We start from the raw sequence: 16321 nt of genomic DNA on the forward strand, positions 1-16321 counted from the left end.
CATGATAATCCAATTTCCCAACATATTATCTTTATTAGGCGTGATAGAACAGTCAGATTTAATTAGTTTAACGGTTCATAAAAGGGCGAGGAAAGCAATTAAATCATGGAAAAGGGACACATTACGACGCACCCTTGAGAGGTGCGTCACGGTTCTCAGAAAACTAACCACTTTGACTTTGCTATTTCTCCTTTTATTTAACGAATCTCAAGTTATGGGACAGGATACGTTCTGTTCGATTTATGGATCGATTGCGACAGAACGCGTGATCAGTTTTGCAGCGTGAGGCTTAGGCTTAGGGGTTTAGAGTCAATACTCAGAATATAATTGTGTGTTGTGTCCTTTTCACGTCGAACTTAAGGCCCTATTTATAGAAAAGAGTTCGTGGAAAGATAGAATTGCAGAACTCTAATCCACGAGGAATTAGGAAAAAACACGTACCAGGTATTTTCAGCGCCCAGGCCTGGGCGCCGAAGATTTCGGCGCCCAGAGCCAGGCGTTGAAAATAGGGTCTGGGCTGTTTTTCTTAGTTAGATTCGGATTCCTAGAATCCGGAGTATTTGAGATTTAATTGAGTCCTTTAGTGCGTATTAACCTTATGATGGAATGCATCTGGGCCCGTTACGAACTCTAGGCTCGTTAGGATTTTAATTAATACGTAACTCTTATTTTCGAATCGTATTAGGAATAGGATTCTCTCGCAATTTCTATCTCATTTAGGATTTACGTTGGAGTGCAACACCTAATTCTGACAGGTTTCTATCTTTTATGACTTGCCACTTTTGACAACTACCCATTACGGCGGTTACTATTTTAGCAGGTTTCCAAAAATAGCAAGTTTCTATAAATAGCAGGTTTCGGGTGAAATGAAAAGGGGAATTGAGATTCGTTATTTTATAGGAGATGCGTTGTCAAGTGGAGATTTATGTTATCATCATCGAACCTTCCCTTTCGGGAATGGGGACAAAAGTAGGTGTCTACAGTTAGCCCCCACTTTGACTGAGTCTTGGAGTAAGACGATGGTCAAAGTATTAGACGGAGTGCGCCACATAAGTCATGGTGACCTGCTTTTGCGAGGGTCTCATGAGCCCCCGAGTGATAACATTTGACATAAGGGTCATCACTTGAAGTGTCGACATATCCCTCACGTGTCATTGGGATTTGTCAACGGATAGTATAGAAACTCCCTCACTTTGTCATTGGAAGTATCTAAAGAGATGTAGAAACTCCCTCACTTTGTCATTGGGAGTAGCTACAAATGTTTTCGAGTGTAATTGGGCCTGGCCCAGCCCAATCACGAGGTAAAAATGTTTTTAAAGATTCTCATTTTTAGGGTTAGCTAAACGAGAAAACCCCCTTGTTTTTATGGGACGTAAATCGAAGGAAAATCCAACACATCGTTCTTTTTGGAAAAACGGAAAACCAATCCTTTAATTTTTGGAAAAAGGGAAAACCAGAAAAAGTTATCGCTGCAGCGACTAAGGACCTGCGCGGTCAGTGACGCAGACCCCGCCAGCTGAAGATGGCGAGCCTGTCCGTTGAGGGTGGACGCCCCGTCCGATAGAAGTGGACGAATCTGTTTTGATGTTTTGAAAATAAGGACCTACGCGGTTTGTGACGTAGACCCCGCCAGCTGAAGATGGCGAGCCTGTCCGCTGAGGGTGGACGCTCCGTCCGATAGAGTGGACGAATCTGTTTTGAAATTTGTTTGTGCTTTTTGAAAATAAGGACCTACGTGGTTTGTGACGTAGACCCCGCCGGCTGAAGATGGCGAGCCTATTTTAAATTTGAAGACTTTATTTTTCGAAAACTGAGGACCTGCGCGGCTAGTGACGCAGACCCCGCCCGTTGAAGGTGGGCGAGCCCATTATGAATTTCTTACTTTCTTTTCATTTTGCCTATGTAGAAGGGCTTTGTGATTACAACCTGTTGGTGAGTCACAATATTTCCTGATTAGGTGTGTCCTATGAGTGGGCCCACACTGTGTATATTTTGGTTTAACGATTTTTTTTTTAAAAACACCATTTTTTTCTTTATCCAAACACGGGACTGTGTATAGCGCAGTCCGGGAACATGATTTTAACCTTGCACACTCTTTGTTGGAGTATATATTTTTACGCGAGCCCCCAAGCAATCGGGCTCATCGGTCATTTTTCGCCAAGAGAGGTACGTAGCTTATAACGTCTTTTAATCATGTCTGGGGTCATGCTCGTATGTGCGAGTGACCTTTTATAGTGGTATGCTATTTTGACGAAGTCGTGGAGTGCGACTTCAGTTTCCAGGCGACAAAGTTTATTTTTCAATAATATTCGGTTTGGCTTGGCCCGGATTAATCTTTTGACAAACAAACATTTTTTTTATTTTGAGAAACCAACGACTTAACAATATTTTTTGGTGTTTCGAAGAATGACCTTGATATTTATTTTGCTCATATTTGTTTTGAAAAGTGTACATATATATTCCTTGAGACGAGTCTAAGTTTTGACCAAGTTTTAACATTCATTTTTTGATATTTGGGTGCTAAAGGTGCTTTTGGGCTTAATCTTAATTGCAATAGGGCCTCGCGTCTAGCGACACGGTTTTAAGTCCTTTCCTGTTCCGCGTTTTGTGAAATCTAAGCCTTGGGCTGCATTTTCAGCGCCCAAGGGAGGGCGTTAATTATTTCGGCGCCCAGCCATGGGCGCTGAAAGTCCTCTCCTACCGATTTTCGGTTTTCGGATTTCTTAACGCGTTTCCGAATGGGATCAGGATATCACTTGATGTGTTCAGCTATATATAGGGGCTAGATACGTCCCTATTTTCCATCACTCTCAATTTCCTTCTCTCTTGTAATTGCTGTGTTTTTAATTACTCCTTGCTTTTGTTATGTCGATTCCTCCTTTCTCACTTCAACAAGCTGTTAGGCGTTGGCTACGAGCCCTTACTCCTACAGAAAAGGCTTTGTTGAAAGAATACCATTTAGAGGCACTTTTAGGCTTACAACAAATTAATATTGATTATGACTTCCTGTATGCATCCCTAGGCTTTTGGGATTCCGATCATCATGTTTTTTGTCTTTCGAGGCAACGAAATATGTCCTTTGCCAGACGAATTCGCCACGATCCTTGGTTATCCTACTAATGCTACTCCTGCCACTCCTGGCACCGTTGAAGAGGGTAAAACAACCATAGGGGCTTTCCTAGGACTAGATGCTAACATGCTTGCTGAGATTGTTGTAGGTGATGAGGTTAATTTGGCGAAGCTTATAAAACACCACTTTAGACCTAGTAAAAATATGACTGAACAAAAATTGAACATTCGAGCCCTTGTATTTTGCTTGTTAAATCATTATTTGCTGTCGAATAACAATGGTGAGTTCGGTGACATAAGGTTGATCCCCTTGATTAGCCAGATGGAAAGTTGCTATTCTATCATACCATTGGTCATTGCCGAGACTTTGCTGAGTGCGGATGAACTGAAGAAGAACGCCAAATCTAAATATTTTAAGGGGAGCCCCCTATTACTGCAGGTAATCGATCTTTCCCTTGCGCATCCTTTTTTGCATTCTTTTTTTTTACTCGTCCTGCCTGGAGTTGAGTTTCAGCGCCCAGGGCTGGGCGTTAGAATTTTCGGCGCCTGGTCCTGGGCGTTGAAACTGCGCCCCAGGCTTCGTTTGTTTATTTATTATTTTTTGATCTGATCGTACCCATCTTTTGCAGATTTGGCTCATGGAACGACTTATGCTCTTAGAAATTCCTGTCGATCCTAAAAACTATCGCCCTATAGCCTTGGGTAACCGGAAGTGTTTGCACCGAGGCCAGGACGAGGCCGAGTGGACCTCCTTTTTTACTCATGGTATCTGTTCTATTAAGTGGGTGGTACCGTGGTGGGGTTTGACTACTATGACGGGGGGTTCTGATGTATCGGTTTATGTTTCTTTGTTGGGGCTATCCCGGCCCATTTATATCTTTCCTTACCGAGTCATGCGTCAATACGGCTTAAGGCAGAACATCCCCTTTTCTGATACGGTACCACCTAAAGTAGCGGGCTTTTCACAAGCACGAGTTCAAGCATGGGCTAAGTATTATGATGGTCTCCCGCGTTGGGCCGTAACTACAAATGGCTTTGTGGGTCTTTCTGAAAACTACAAGTTGTGGATGACTTCCGATGATAAGGCTGTGAGGACCGAGGCTCGAAATGGGGAGCCGGCTGAGCTTTTGATACCTCGTATTCGGGTTAGATATGAGGGCCGTGATTCTATCAATCCTCGCACCCATGGTATTAAGATTGTGAAAGCTCGTCCTGATCGAAAGCGAAAGGAAATTCCTCCCCGTTCCAGTTCTAGGCCTAAGAAGATGCCTAACATGAAGGGGTCTGCTATTGCTAAAAGAAATGCAAGCTCTCGCGGAGATCATCGCCGGAACAATGTATGGGTTAGGAAGGCTCAACCGCCTGTAGAAACAGTGACTAATCTAGTTGATGTTGATAATCCTTCTCCCGCCATTGTCTGTGCCCTTGAGGCTGAGCAGGCTGTAACTGTTCAAACTGGGAATGTTTCTGAAGCCTCGGCATCTTTGGAAGTTAGTATCCAGGAGCCGGTTCTTATGGAGATTGATATAGGGGCAGTGCAGAGACCTGTGGGGGTGGACCCTGCGAACATTGCCCTCTACAAGACTTTATTTGATGATCCGGAAGAACTAGAGTAGTGTAGTTCTTGCTAGGGTGTAGGTGCCCTTTATTTATTTCAGTTGTGTTTGTTTTTTATTCCTAGCACTTTTGTTTTCCTTCTTATTATTTTTTTAATAAAGGCGTGTTTTATTTTATTTTCATTTTTTTGTTTCTCCCTCATTTTTTATATATGTCTAACACTTTTTGCACAATTTATATATGTTTTTTTTTTATCGGACCGAATCCTTGGTAAGGATTGCCTACGTATCTTGTCAGAATCAGGTCGCGCGTAGTTCTAGCTAGAATAAATTCTAGGATGCCGGGTCTTGATAGATATGCCCTGAGGTGGAAACATATTATTTTAATCGGTCAAATGAGTGAAGTATCATTATTTTCGTCTGCTGTTTTTTTTTTTTGCCGTAAGCCGTGTATAAAAATGAAATAGTTTTTTTTTTTACGGCTATTTTTTGGTATGCATATCTAGATAATCATGTTTTTTGTACGGCTATTTTTTTGGTATGCATATCTAGATACGTGCTGTACCCCCCAAGTGTTCGTTATTTTTCCGTTATGTGCGGATAAAATGACGAACACTTTCTGGAAAAAGGTTTAGGTAGGCAGAGAGTTTCAACGCCCAGGCTGGGGCGTCAAAGATTTCGGCACCCAGCACTGGGCGCTGAAAATGATTTCTGGGCGGTCATTTTTCGACGCTTTGTTTCACATGTTCTTGCACTTATATCTTTTCTCTTTATTTTATGCTTTTGCTTTTTCACTCGTATTAAAATCAATTTTGAGGCTATTTCGAAGGATTTTTTGACTGTTAGCGTGAGACGCATTTTTGTCCGGATTAATTTTTTTCTATTCGTGACTCGAAACAGTTTTGAAAACGGGGTTAGTGTGTGGAGGATATGAAGATCTTTGTATAGGCTTTTGAATGGGCTGAGGTGCGTGTTGATGCCGGGGGCGGTGTTTATTTTTATGAGTTTTTTTCTTGAGCAACATTTGCATGGTTTCTTTTGCTTTCTTTGGGTTGCATGGGTTAGACCCTTATGTTTTGGTAATATGATAATGTGGTTCATTTTGGGGTTTGATGAATTTCGATGTCACGATTCAAGACCGAGTGGGCCTTGTTTATTGGGCCTAGAATGGGCCGCCTCTTTGCAAGTACGTTTGGTGCTCTTTTAGTGTTAGAAATAAAGTTTTTTAGGAGGAATATTACGCCTTTATTAATTTGGAAAGTAAGGAAAACACACTGAAATAAAATTATCCTATATTCTAAGGGGTCTTAGGACCATCTAAAGCCTTTATTTTTTCTACCAATCTAAAGAACTACTAGGCGCTTTTTACTATGGTGCTCTATATGGCTCAAGCCTTGGGTTTAGTCTCGTAAAACTTTGGTTCTTCACCGGTACTCATCTTGAATTCTATTCCTTTTGCGTTGACCCACTAATATGTCTTCACCCATCTGTTCTCGATCTCTTCTAGTGTTGATGCAGGAGAGATCAACCGGGTTGGATCGAAACCTTCATCTTGTAAAGCTAGGGTAGTCATCACAATCTCGTCCTCCATAGGCCTCGATTCGTTAAACAATGTCCATAGAGCCTGGTTCATAGCTTAAGCCAAAGGGAGTAGATTTGTTGGGTAAAGGGTGGAATGTGCATTCCTTCTTCCTTGGGGTTCCTGGGAAATAACCTTGAGCTAACAGCATTCTAGGGACGACTCGGGATGCGTGTGGGTCTAGGAATCCTGGATCATAATCTTCGACGAACTGGATTGCTTCATCTATTTGAAACCCATGAAGGTTGTCTGCAGTTTCGGCCGTTCCAACCATAGTACAATTGACGTCGAGGGGAGGGGCGCGGATTTCCAGTATTACCCCGTTATGGTTAAGTTTAACCATTTGGTGCAAGGCAGAAGCCACACCTTCCAAGTCATGGAGCCAAGGTCGACCCAGGAGGAGGTTGAAAGTAGGCTTGATGTCGATTATTTGAAACTCTGTGGTGCGTGCCACAGGCCCGGTTTGTATGGTAAGGTTGATTTTTCCCAACACAGGCCTTCGAGAGTTATCATAGGCTCGTACCCTTTGCGTGGAGGTTTGGAAGTCATCGTTCCCTAGCCCCAAGCAATGGGCGGTTCGCAATGGGAAAACTTTAACCGCTGAACCGTTATCTACGAGTGCTAGGGGGATGTTTTGTCCTTTGCATCCGACCACTAAATATAGGGCTTTATTATGAGCACCCCCCTCCTTGGGCAAGTCTTTGTCAGTGAAAACTATGGCCTTTTCTCCAGCATCTCTCGTGACGTGGCTAACCAACGAGCATCTGTAGGTACCGAGATGAGGTCAAGTGAGCGGATAAGCTTTTCGCGATGTTCCTTTAAAGTACACATGAGGTCCCAGATAGTAATCTCGGCCTTGGTTCTTTTTAGCTGCTTCAAGTGAGGATTTTCAATGACTTCCGCGACGGTGGTGTGCCGTCCATTGTCAGGAGTTTGTCTGACTGGGATATCGTCCATAAGAGGTGGACGAATATCCGATTGATATATCCTTCCGGATCGGGTGAGATTGTCGACTTCGGGTCCCTGAGGGGTGGTGTCAATGAGAGCATACCCGGGCCAAGTTTAAGTAAAGAGGTCCTGGCCCGAGACTTGAGACAGGTAGATATCTTCAGCATCATCATCCCACACACCGCACACTTCCCTCTCGATTCGATCCATAGGGACCACAGCGAGTGGTGCGCCTTGAGGTGTAATATACACCGTAGGGTCGAAGTTCTCATTTTCTGATTGGTCGAGAGAGAGGTGACAAGAGCCGAGTGGGCTTTTGTTGTTGTTGGGTTTGCCAACGTTAGGGAGCGGTATCACTTCATCCTCTATCATGTCCTGGATCGTATGTTTTAGGGCCCAGCAGTTTTCAGTGTCATGCCCATTTCCTTGATGGAATTTGCAGTAAGTACCTTCGACCCAATATTTGTTCTTGACAGAAGGGTCACCGGTGGGTCCTATAGGCCTTAACTTTCCTTGGTTGGTTAGTCTTTCAAAGGCTTGTACCAAAGTCGACCCGAGTAGGCAAACTTTCGGTCTCGGACCCATCTTCCAGGGTTTCTTCGGGCGGGAGTCTCCTCTATGGCATGGACTTCTTGGGCTTGGAATGTGTTGCCCCTGTTGTAGGCGTTGCTTTTGTATGCGGGTTTACTTTGTATTGTTTTTGCGAGGTCATCCTCGATCTTTATTCCTACATCATAAACTCTTTTGAAAGTGTCAAGTCCCAGGTACCTAAGGTGTTGTCTGTAAGCCGGGTCCAGGTTGTCAATGAATTTTTGGACCAATTCTGTTTCGGGAGGCCTGTTGATTAGTTGGGCCGCCTGGTCCCTCCATCTAGCAAAGTAGGTTGTGAAACCTTCATTTTTCTTTTGGAAGAGAACTTCCAGCTCGCGCATGGTGACTTAAAAATCCATGTTCGACGAGTATTGCTTGATGAAGACATTGACAAAGTCTTCCCAAGTGGGGAAGAGCTTAGGGTCCTGGTGGTAGTACCATTTGAGCGGCACAGGTTCCAAGGACAAAGGGAAGTCAGGTAAATACATGGACTTATCTACGCCTTTCAAGTTCATAGCATTCACAAAGCTCAATAGATGATCACGGGGATTGTCCGTGGCTTTAAACTTTGGTAAGTCAGATGAACTAAACTTTTCTAGTAGTTTGCCAGGAAAAGGTTCAGGATCAAGGGAGAAGTACTTGCTCCCTATGGTTTGCTGTAGGACCATTTTTTCAATCCTCTTCTCGTTATCGAGGTAATTTTTGGCTTGTGCAGCCGCTAAGGCTTCGTTTTCCATTTTCAGTTGGCCCATGAGTTGGGTCATTTGGGCCATCTGGTCTCGCAATTCTTCGATGGACATGTTTGAGGGTGCGAATAGAGGTTGGGGAAGCGGAGACCCTTGAAATGAGGGATGACGGACGGAGCTTGGAGTCACTAAACCTGGTGTTGGCGATGTATCTTCGAGACGTACTAACCTTTGATTTCCCGATCGGCACCAAGTGGCATAAGATAAGCTAAAGTTTAGGCCCCAAAGTTTCAAGCATTACTTAGTCTAGACTTTGACTCTCTCTATTGGTTTTTCGCTCTTTCTTTTGTTGGTACACTTTTAGTTCTTTCTTTTGGTCATTCTTTTGGATTTTCGAAACACTTGCCCATTGTGACATTCATAGTTATTGGCATGTTCGGTTTTGGTGCCGAGCATTGTCGTCGTAGGAGGCCTAACAACGACTCGAAGAATCGAGTGCTTTACATACGCCCTTGCAGCAATTTTTTACGAATAGTTTTTTTTGCTACATATTTTTTGCGCGGGCACCGAGGCAGCTGCATCTGACCAAAAGGCCAGGCAGCAACTTCAGCGCCCAGCGTAGGGCGTGAGAAATTATGGCGCCCAGCCAGGGGCGTTGAAAATGCGTCCCTCGCTGGTTCTCGTTTTCTGCTTTCGTCTACTTTTGTTTTTGCGACTTTAAATTTGCGTGCTTGCTTTATAACGTCCTTTACGCGTTGTGCAGCGTTTGTGGGATTCGTTACAGGCCATCCCGAGCGTCGCTTATTTTTGTGGCGATCGTTCGGGTTTGCGGAACACGTATCTTGGTATAACTCTTTGGCCAGTTGGTTTATGAATGTTTGGGCAATTTTTAAGGTCCTTGGTTTGCTAACATTGTTTGTCACACACAATCACATATTTCGCTACACATAACTAACATTACATCATGAAGCAATAATAATATGTCATGTAGTTTATGATAGGCTTCTATGGGTAGTTTTTGCGCCTGGCTTGGTACCGCTTCTATCGCAGATCCAACACATGCCCCGGTCGAGGTAGTGCCTTCAACAGACGAATTTCGCCCAAGAGGCCAATCACGATGTAAGCCAAGGGGGCATGCACCAATGAGAGGGACCTAATGGGCCAGCGATTGGGTTTGGGACGGGTGTACTACTAGCGAAAGTGCCGAGTGGACAACATTCGAAGCGTATGCACCCCCCGGTTGGCGATGGGTATCCTTAGTCCCAACTCCCGAGATGAAACATCCAAGGGAGCCAAGATTCGTTATGCGGTTCTGTCCGTTCACATTAATATGCTGATTTTCAGGTCGTCCCAACTTGATGGGGAAATAAACGCGGGGTAGGATCGTTTCACCCTTTGGCTATTTTGATTACCTACAAGAACGAGTATTTCCTTCACTATCCCCAGTGGAGTCGCCACTGTGAGGGGGTCGAAAAAGCACGAGGCTAATGCGTGACCTTGTCCCTCGTGGGTGTGACGTTTCTTTTTGTCAAATCAAGTGTAATTGGAATTCCTGTGAGTTTACACCCAATTGACTAGTAATATAGGAGTCGCCATTCAGTTTTTAACGACAATGAGAAAAACTGACAAAACCCGGTTATCGTGACATAAAGGGAGTGCAATTATGTTTGACCACGACGGACGTAGGTTCCCTTGTGATCCCTGGTGTGGGGATCTCTCAACATACACCCGCAAGGTAGAGATTGAGGGTTCGGGAGACTGTAACTACCGAGAGGAGTACTCGCTCTTTGATAACTCCAAAGACAGGATATCCTTATTTTCTCAGCATAAATAATAGAAGGGACATGCGTTAACTATTAAACTAATCTGAGTTGATTTTAACAATATGCAACCGAACGCGATTATCTGCTTTAGATTGTTTTAAGGGACCTAGCATGATAATCCAATTTCCCAACATATTATCTTTATTAGGCGTGATAGAACAGTCATATTTAATTAGTTTAACAGTTCATAAAAGGGCGAGGAAAGCAATTAAATCATGGAAAAGGGACACATTACGACGCACCCTTGAGAGGTGCGTCACGGTTCTCAGAAAACTAACCGCTTTGACTTTGCTATTTCTCCTTTTATTTAACGAATCTCAAGTTATGGGACAGGATACGTTCTGTTCGATTTATGGATCGATTGCGACAGAACGCGTGATCAGTTTTGCAGCGTGAGGCTTAGGCTTAGGGGTTTAGAGTCAATACTCAGAATAATAATTGTGTTTTTGTGTTCTTTTCACGTCGAACTCAGGGCCCTATTTATAGAAAAGAGTTCGTGGAAAGATAGAATTGTAGAACTCTAATCCACGAGGAATTAGGAAAGAGCACGTCCCAGGTATTTTCAGCGCCCAGGGCTGGGCGCCGAAGATTTCGGCGCCCAGAGCCAGGCGTTGAAAATAGGGTCTAGGCCGTTTCTTTGTCAGATTAGGATTCTTAGAATCCGGAGTGTATCAGACTTTAATCGAGTCTTTTAGTGCGTATTAATTTTATGATGGAATGCATCTGGGCCCGTTAAGAACTCTAGGCTCGTTAGGATTTTGATTAATACGTAACTCTTATTTTCGAATCGTATTAGGAATAGGATTCTCTCGCAATTTCTATCTCATTTAGGATTTATGTTGGAGTGCAACACCTAATTCTGACAGGTTTCTATCTTTAATGACTTGCCACTTTTAACAACTACCCATTACAGCAGTTACTATTTTTAGCAGGTTTCCATAAATAGCAGGTTTCTATAAATAGCAGGTTTCGGGTGAAATGAAAAGGGGAATTGAGATTCGTTATTTTATAGGAGATGCGTTGTCAAGTGGAGATTTATGTTCTCATCATCGAACCTTCCCTTTCGGGAATAGGGACAAAAGTAGGTGTCTACAGGAATTCCAAGTTCTAAAATCTTGTGGTGTTCTAAATAGGAGTCCAAGGATCCTGTGGGTTCGCCGAAGAGGAGAGAGGTTGAAAGGAAATCCATCAGCCTTAGCCTCCCTCATAGCCGGCATCAAACGAGCAGCCAGTTCATCTCCTACAAATCAAACTTCTAGCCCCATTCAAGAAACAGTTCAAATGTCTTCCTCTGATCAACTCACTCAACTCATAACGGCTTTCGCCAGCCTCCGCGCCAATGTGGAGAATATAAGCAACCGACTGGGTGCCGTGGAACAGGGCGCTCCCACTGATGATTTAACCAAGAAGATCGAGATTCTTGTCAGTAAGGTTACCAATCAAGAGAACTACTTCGACACCTCAATGGAGGACAACCTCAAGGGGAAGGCAAATCTGCCAAACAAATTCTCCGCCAACGATATTCCAAAGTTCAAATCAACTGACAATCCCAAGTACCATCTCAAGAACTTCAGAGATACAATGGCCATGAAGGGGGTCGAACTCGAGCTATACCCAATGGTATTCCCTATGTCTCTAGAACCTGTCTGCCAGAAGTGGTACTATTCACTCAAGGAACATCAAACAAATACATGGGAAGCGGTTGCTCGATCATTCATGGAGCAATATCAGCCCAACATTCAACTCCAAACTACTCTAAGGGAACTAGAAGTTCTCAGGCAAGGGCCTCAGGAAGGTTTCACTACTTACCTCAACCGGTGGAGAGAAATGGCATCCCAAATGGTGACCCCGCCCTCCGAGATAGAATTAGTCAAGATCTTTATTTCTGGTCTTCTTCCGAATTACAATACTCACATGAAATACCTAGGCTTGGAAACCTTTAAGAGAACCTACGACATCGGGGTCGACATAGAGGATGACCTGATGAAAGCACCAACAGCCCCAGCTCCACAAGCTGAAAAGTGGAAGGGAAAGAGACCCGAGACAACACACAAAGTTCACGAGGTTAACGCCCTAGAGGCTCCTCAAGGTCCAAAGTCAAACATCTTCAGAAGCAATGCTAATCAGCGCAACTATCAAGGCAGGCCACAAAGGGTCTTCACAATCCTCGGAATGTCTTACAGTGAGGCATTCGATCGGTTGGTTGAAAAACAAGTCATAGCACCAATCAGTCCAACACCTGATCCGCCGGTCGACAAAAGATCCAAGAGTTGGGATCCGGCAGCCCATTGCAAGTACCATCAAGGGAAGGGTCATGACATCGAAGACTGCTACAAGCTCAAGCACTTGATCCAGAACATGGTCGACAACAAGACCTTACCCTTACCACCCGGGGCTAAGCAAACCCCCTCCGTGAAAGCCATCTCCTATGGCTGCGAAGATGAAGAAGAGGAGTTTCCATGCAATCTGATCTCCACAATATGCAAGCCAGGTTACGAGCTGATGGTTCCAAGCCATCTACTTCAGAGTGCTCAAAACTGGGTGATCCCCGAACCTAGGGTAACCACCGACATTCAAGAGAACATCTGTCCACTCGCCACTTTGAAGGCTTTAGGGTTCTCCGAGTACGATTTCATGATGAGTGCCCAACAAACTGTCAAACTCCAGGGTGTTACATACAAAGCCCCGGGAGTCCTCGAGCTGGTTTTCTCCTTTGACACCTATTACGACAGTGCTGAGTTCCTGGTTATCGATGTGCCTACTAACTTCGACCTACTATTCGGAGAGCCTTGGTTCGAGGAAATACTGGATGGCCCTGCCTGCCTCACCCTCAAAGGTTCAAGCTTCTGAGACACTCTCATCAAGCAAAAGCCGGTTGTACGCCAGGAAAAGAACGAGTGCATACAAGAATACTACCACAGATGGGCAATCTCCGCTCGTACAATTCAGCCCGAGCTGCCAGAGGGAAAAATGGTGAGAATGTTCCTCTTAGGGCTCAACACTTCATGCAAAGGCAGCTTCGCCGCATTTCCTTACAGCACATGGAATCATGTCTGAGATCAAGTCCTGAAAATCTGTGCATGCAGCCCCATCTTCGATGATTATGACGATTATGACGCAGATGTCTGGGAATACCCTGATAACTATCTTTACGATTAAGTGTCTTTGTCTAGGTCCAGAGTCCGTCTTTCAATTTCTGAGTCTAGCAATGAGTCTAGAACTAGAGTCTTGCATCAATCAAGAGCCTCTAAAGGCCGAACTTCAAGTCAAAATAGTCGATGTAATGATTGCTGATCTCAATTATACTTCAATTTCTACTTACTCTTCGAGTCCTAATTCAAAACACAATCCTAATCCAAACAACTTTGCTCCACAAGAAACTGACTTTGAATTTCTAAAAGCCATCGAAAATAATGAAAACAGGACGCCCATAATTGAGGAAACAGAAAAAATCAACCTTTCTTACAACAGTGATTCAAAACTAGTTCAGATTGGTTTAACTCTTTCTCAAGTAGAGCGGGACGATCTTATCAAGCTACTTTCAGAGTATGTAGACGTCTTCGCATGGTCCTATCATGATATGCCAGGGGTTGATCCAAGCATCGGTCAGCATACAATTCCCCTTATTCTAGGTTCAAAACCCAACAAGCAAAAACTCCGTCGCATGAAACCGGATGTTTCCCTCAAAATTCAAGAAGAGGTCTCCAAGCAGCTAGAGGCCGGGTTTATTCGAGAAGCAAAATATCCAGAATGGATTGCAAATGTCGTCCCAGTTCCAAAGAAAGATGGCAAAGTGCGAATGTGTGTGGACTACAGAGATCTTAACAGGGCCAGCCCTAAAGACGGTTTTCCATTGCCTCACATCGACATCTTGGTCGACAACACCGCAAATCATGCCTTACTCTCTTTTATGGACGGGTACGCAGGTTAAAATCAGATTCCCATGGCAGAGGAAGACATGGAGAAGACAACCTTCATCACTCAGTGGGGCACATATTGCTATACAGTTATGCCGTTCGGACTAAAGAACGCAGGAGCAACTTATCAAAGCACAGCCACAGCCATCATGAGCGATATGATTCACAGAGAAATTGAGGTATATATCGACGACATGATTGTCAAATCCAAAGAACGGCACGAGCATACCTCAGTACTTCGAAAGTTTTTCGACCGCCTCAGACAATACAATAAGAGGCTCAATCCTCAAAAGTGTGCATTCGGGTAACGTCAGGCAAGTTACTCGGATATGTTATCAGCTCTCGGGGGCATAGAGGCTGATCCTTCGAAAATCAAAGCAATTCTCGAGATGCAACCACCAACGAATGAAAAGGAAATTCGGGGTTTTCTCGGCAGACTACAATATATATATATATATCAGCAGGTTCATTTCAAGACTCACGATGATCTGTGAACCGGTATTTCGAAAGCTCCGAAAAAGCAGCCCAAAGTGTGGGATGACGACTGTCAGCATGTATTCGATACAATCAAGAGCTACCTTTCCAACCCACCAGTACTAAAGCCCGCCATGCCAGGGATTCCCCTCAGGCTCTACCTCACGACAACAGACGCAGCAGTTGGGCTATGCTTGCCTAGGAAATTGAAGGCAAGGAGAATGCCGTATACTACATAAGCAAAAAGTTGATCGAGTACGAGACCAAATACACTCAGCTCGAAAAACTCAGTATCGTCTTGGTTTGGGCCACAAAGAAACTACGACACTACATGCTCTCCCATACAGTACATGTGATCAGCAAAGCGGATCCTCTCAAATATCTATTCGAAAAACCAGCACTCAACGGACGGTTGTCCAGATGGTTGGTCATGCTAGCAGAATTCAACCTCAAATACATTCCACAGAAGTCTATCAAGGGTTCAGCAGTCTCAGATTTCCTAGCCGACTGTCCTATCGAGGCAGAAGAGGAAGATTATGACTTACCCGACGAGCAAATCTTAATGACCAGTGATGACAGTTGGTCAATGCATTTTGACGGTGCTTCCAACCAGAACGCATGTGGTGTTGGAGTAACCCTAGTAGCCCCAGACGACACTCACATTCCTATATCAGCAAAACTGCAATTCAACGTCACAAACAATGCGGCAGAATATGAAGCATGCATCATGGGCGTGGAAGCCACCTTAGCACTAGGCGTCCAGAAACTTCTAGTGTACGGGGATTCCTCCCTAATCATCAATCAAATTTCCGGCAAATGGAAAGTAAGGAGCGAGAGCTTGGCCCCATACCAATCCTATTTTGAGCAGCTGTCTGAACAAATAGAAGAGCTTCGCTATACATACCTCCCAAGAGAGGAGAATCAATTCGGCGATGCACTGGCAAAACTGGCCTCAATGATCAACATCCCAAATGGCATGGCTGAAATGTCACTTACAATTGAAACACGTCAAGAAGCAGCATATGTCCATGCTATTGACGACGTCGAGCAAGACAAAGATGAACCTTGGTTTACAGACATTCAAAGGTATCTACAAAATTCAGAGTATCCCCCACACTTTTCAAGCAAAAATCAAAGGGCTCTACGATTACAATCAGCCAATTTCGTCATAGAAGGCGACATTCTATACAAAAGGTCCCTTGGCGATCCTAACCTCCGATGTGTTGACAAGCACGAAACTCAAAGAGTCATGGACAACATACATGCTGGAGTCTGTGGCACCCACATGAATGGGAAAATGCTAGCCCTCAAGATCATCAGGGCTCGATAATACTGGACTACCCTAGAACGGGATTGCTACTTCTTTGTCAAGAAATGTCCTACATGACATAAGTGCGCAAATTTGAAGCACATTCCACCATCATTGCTATACTCTCAGTCATCACCGTGGCCATTCTCAGCCTGGGGTATCGACGTCATCGGCAAAGTCACTCCAACAGGCACCGGGGGTCATGAGTTCATACTGGTCGCCATCGACTATTTCACCAAATGGGTCAAGGCCAGGTCATTAAAAGTGTTGGGTTCCCAGCAAGTGGCCAAGTTCATACAAGAAAACATCATATGAAGATACGGCGTTCCTCACGAGTTCATCAGTGACCAGGGAACCCATTTTCAAGGA

This window comes from Spinacia oleracea, chromosome 3 (assembly GCF_020520425.1).
Source record: "Spinacia oleracea cultivar Varoflay chromosome 3, BTI_SOV_V1, whole genome shotgun sequence".
NCBI classification, from domain to species: domain Eukaryota; kingdom Viridiplantae; phylum Streptophyta; class Magnoliopsida; order Caryophyllales; family Amaranthaceae; genus Spinacia; species Spinacia oleracea.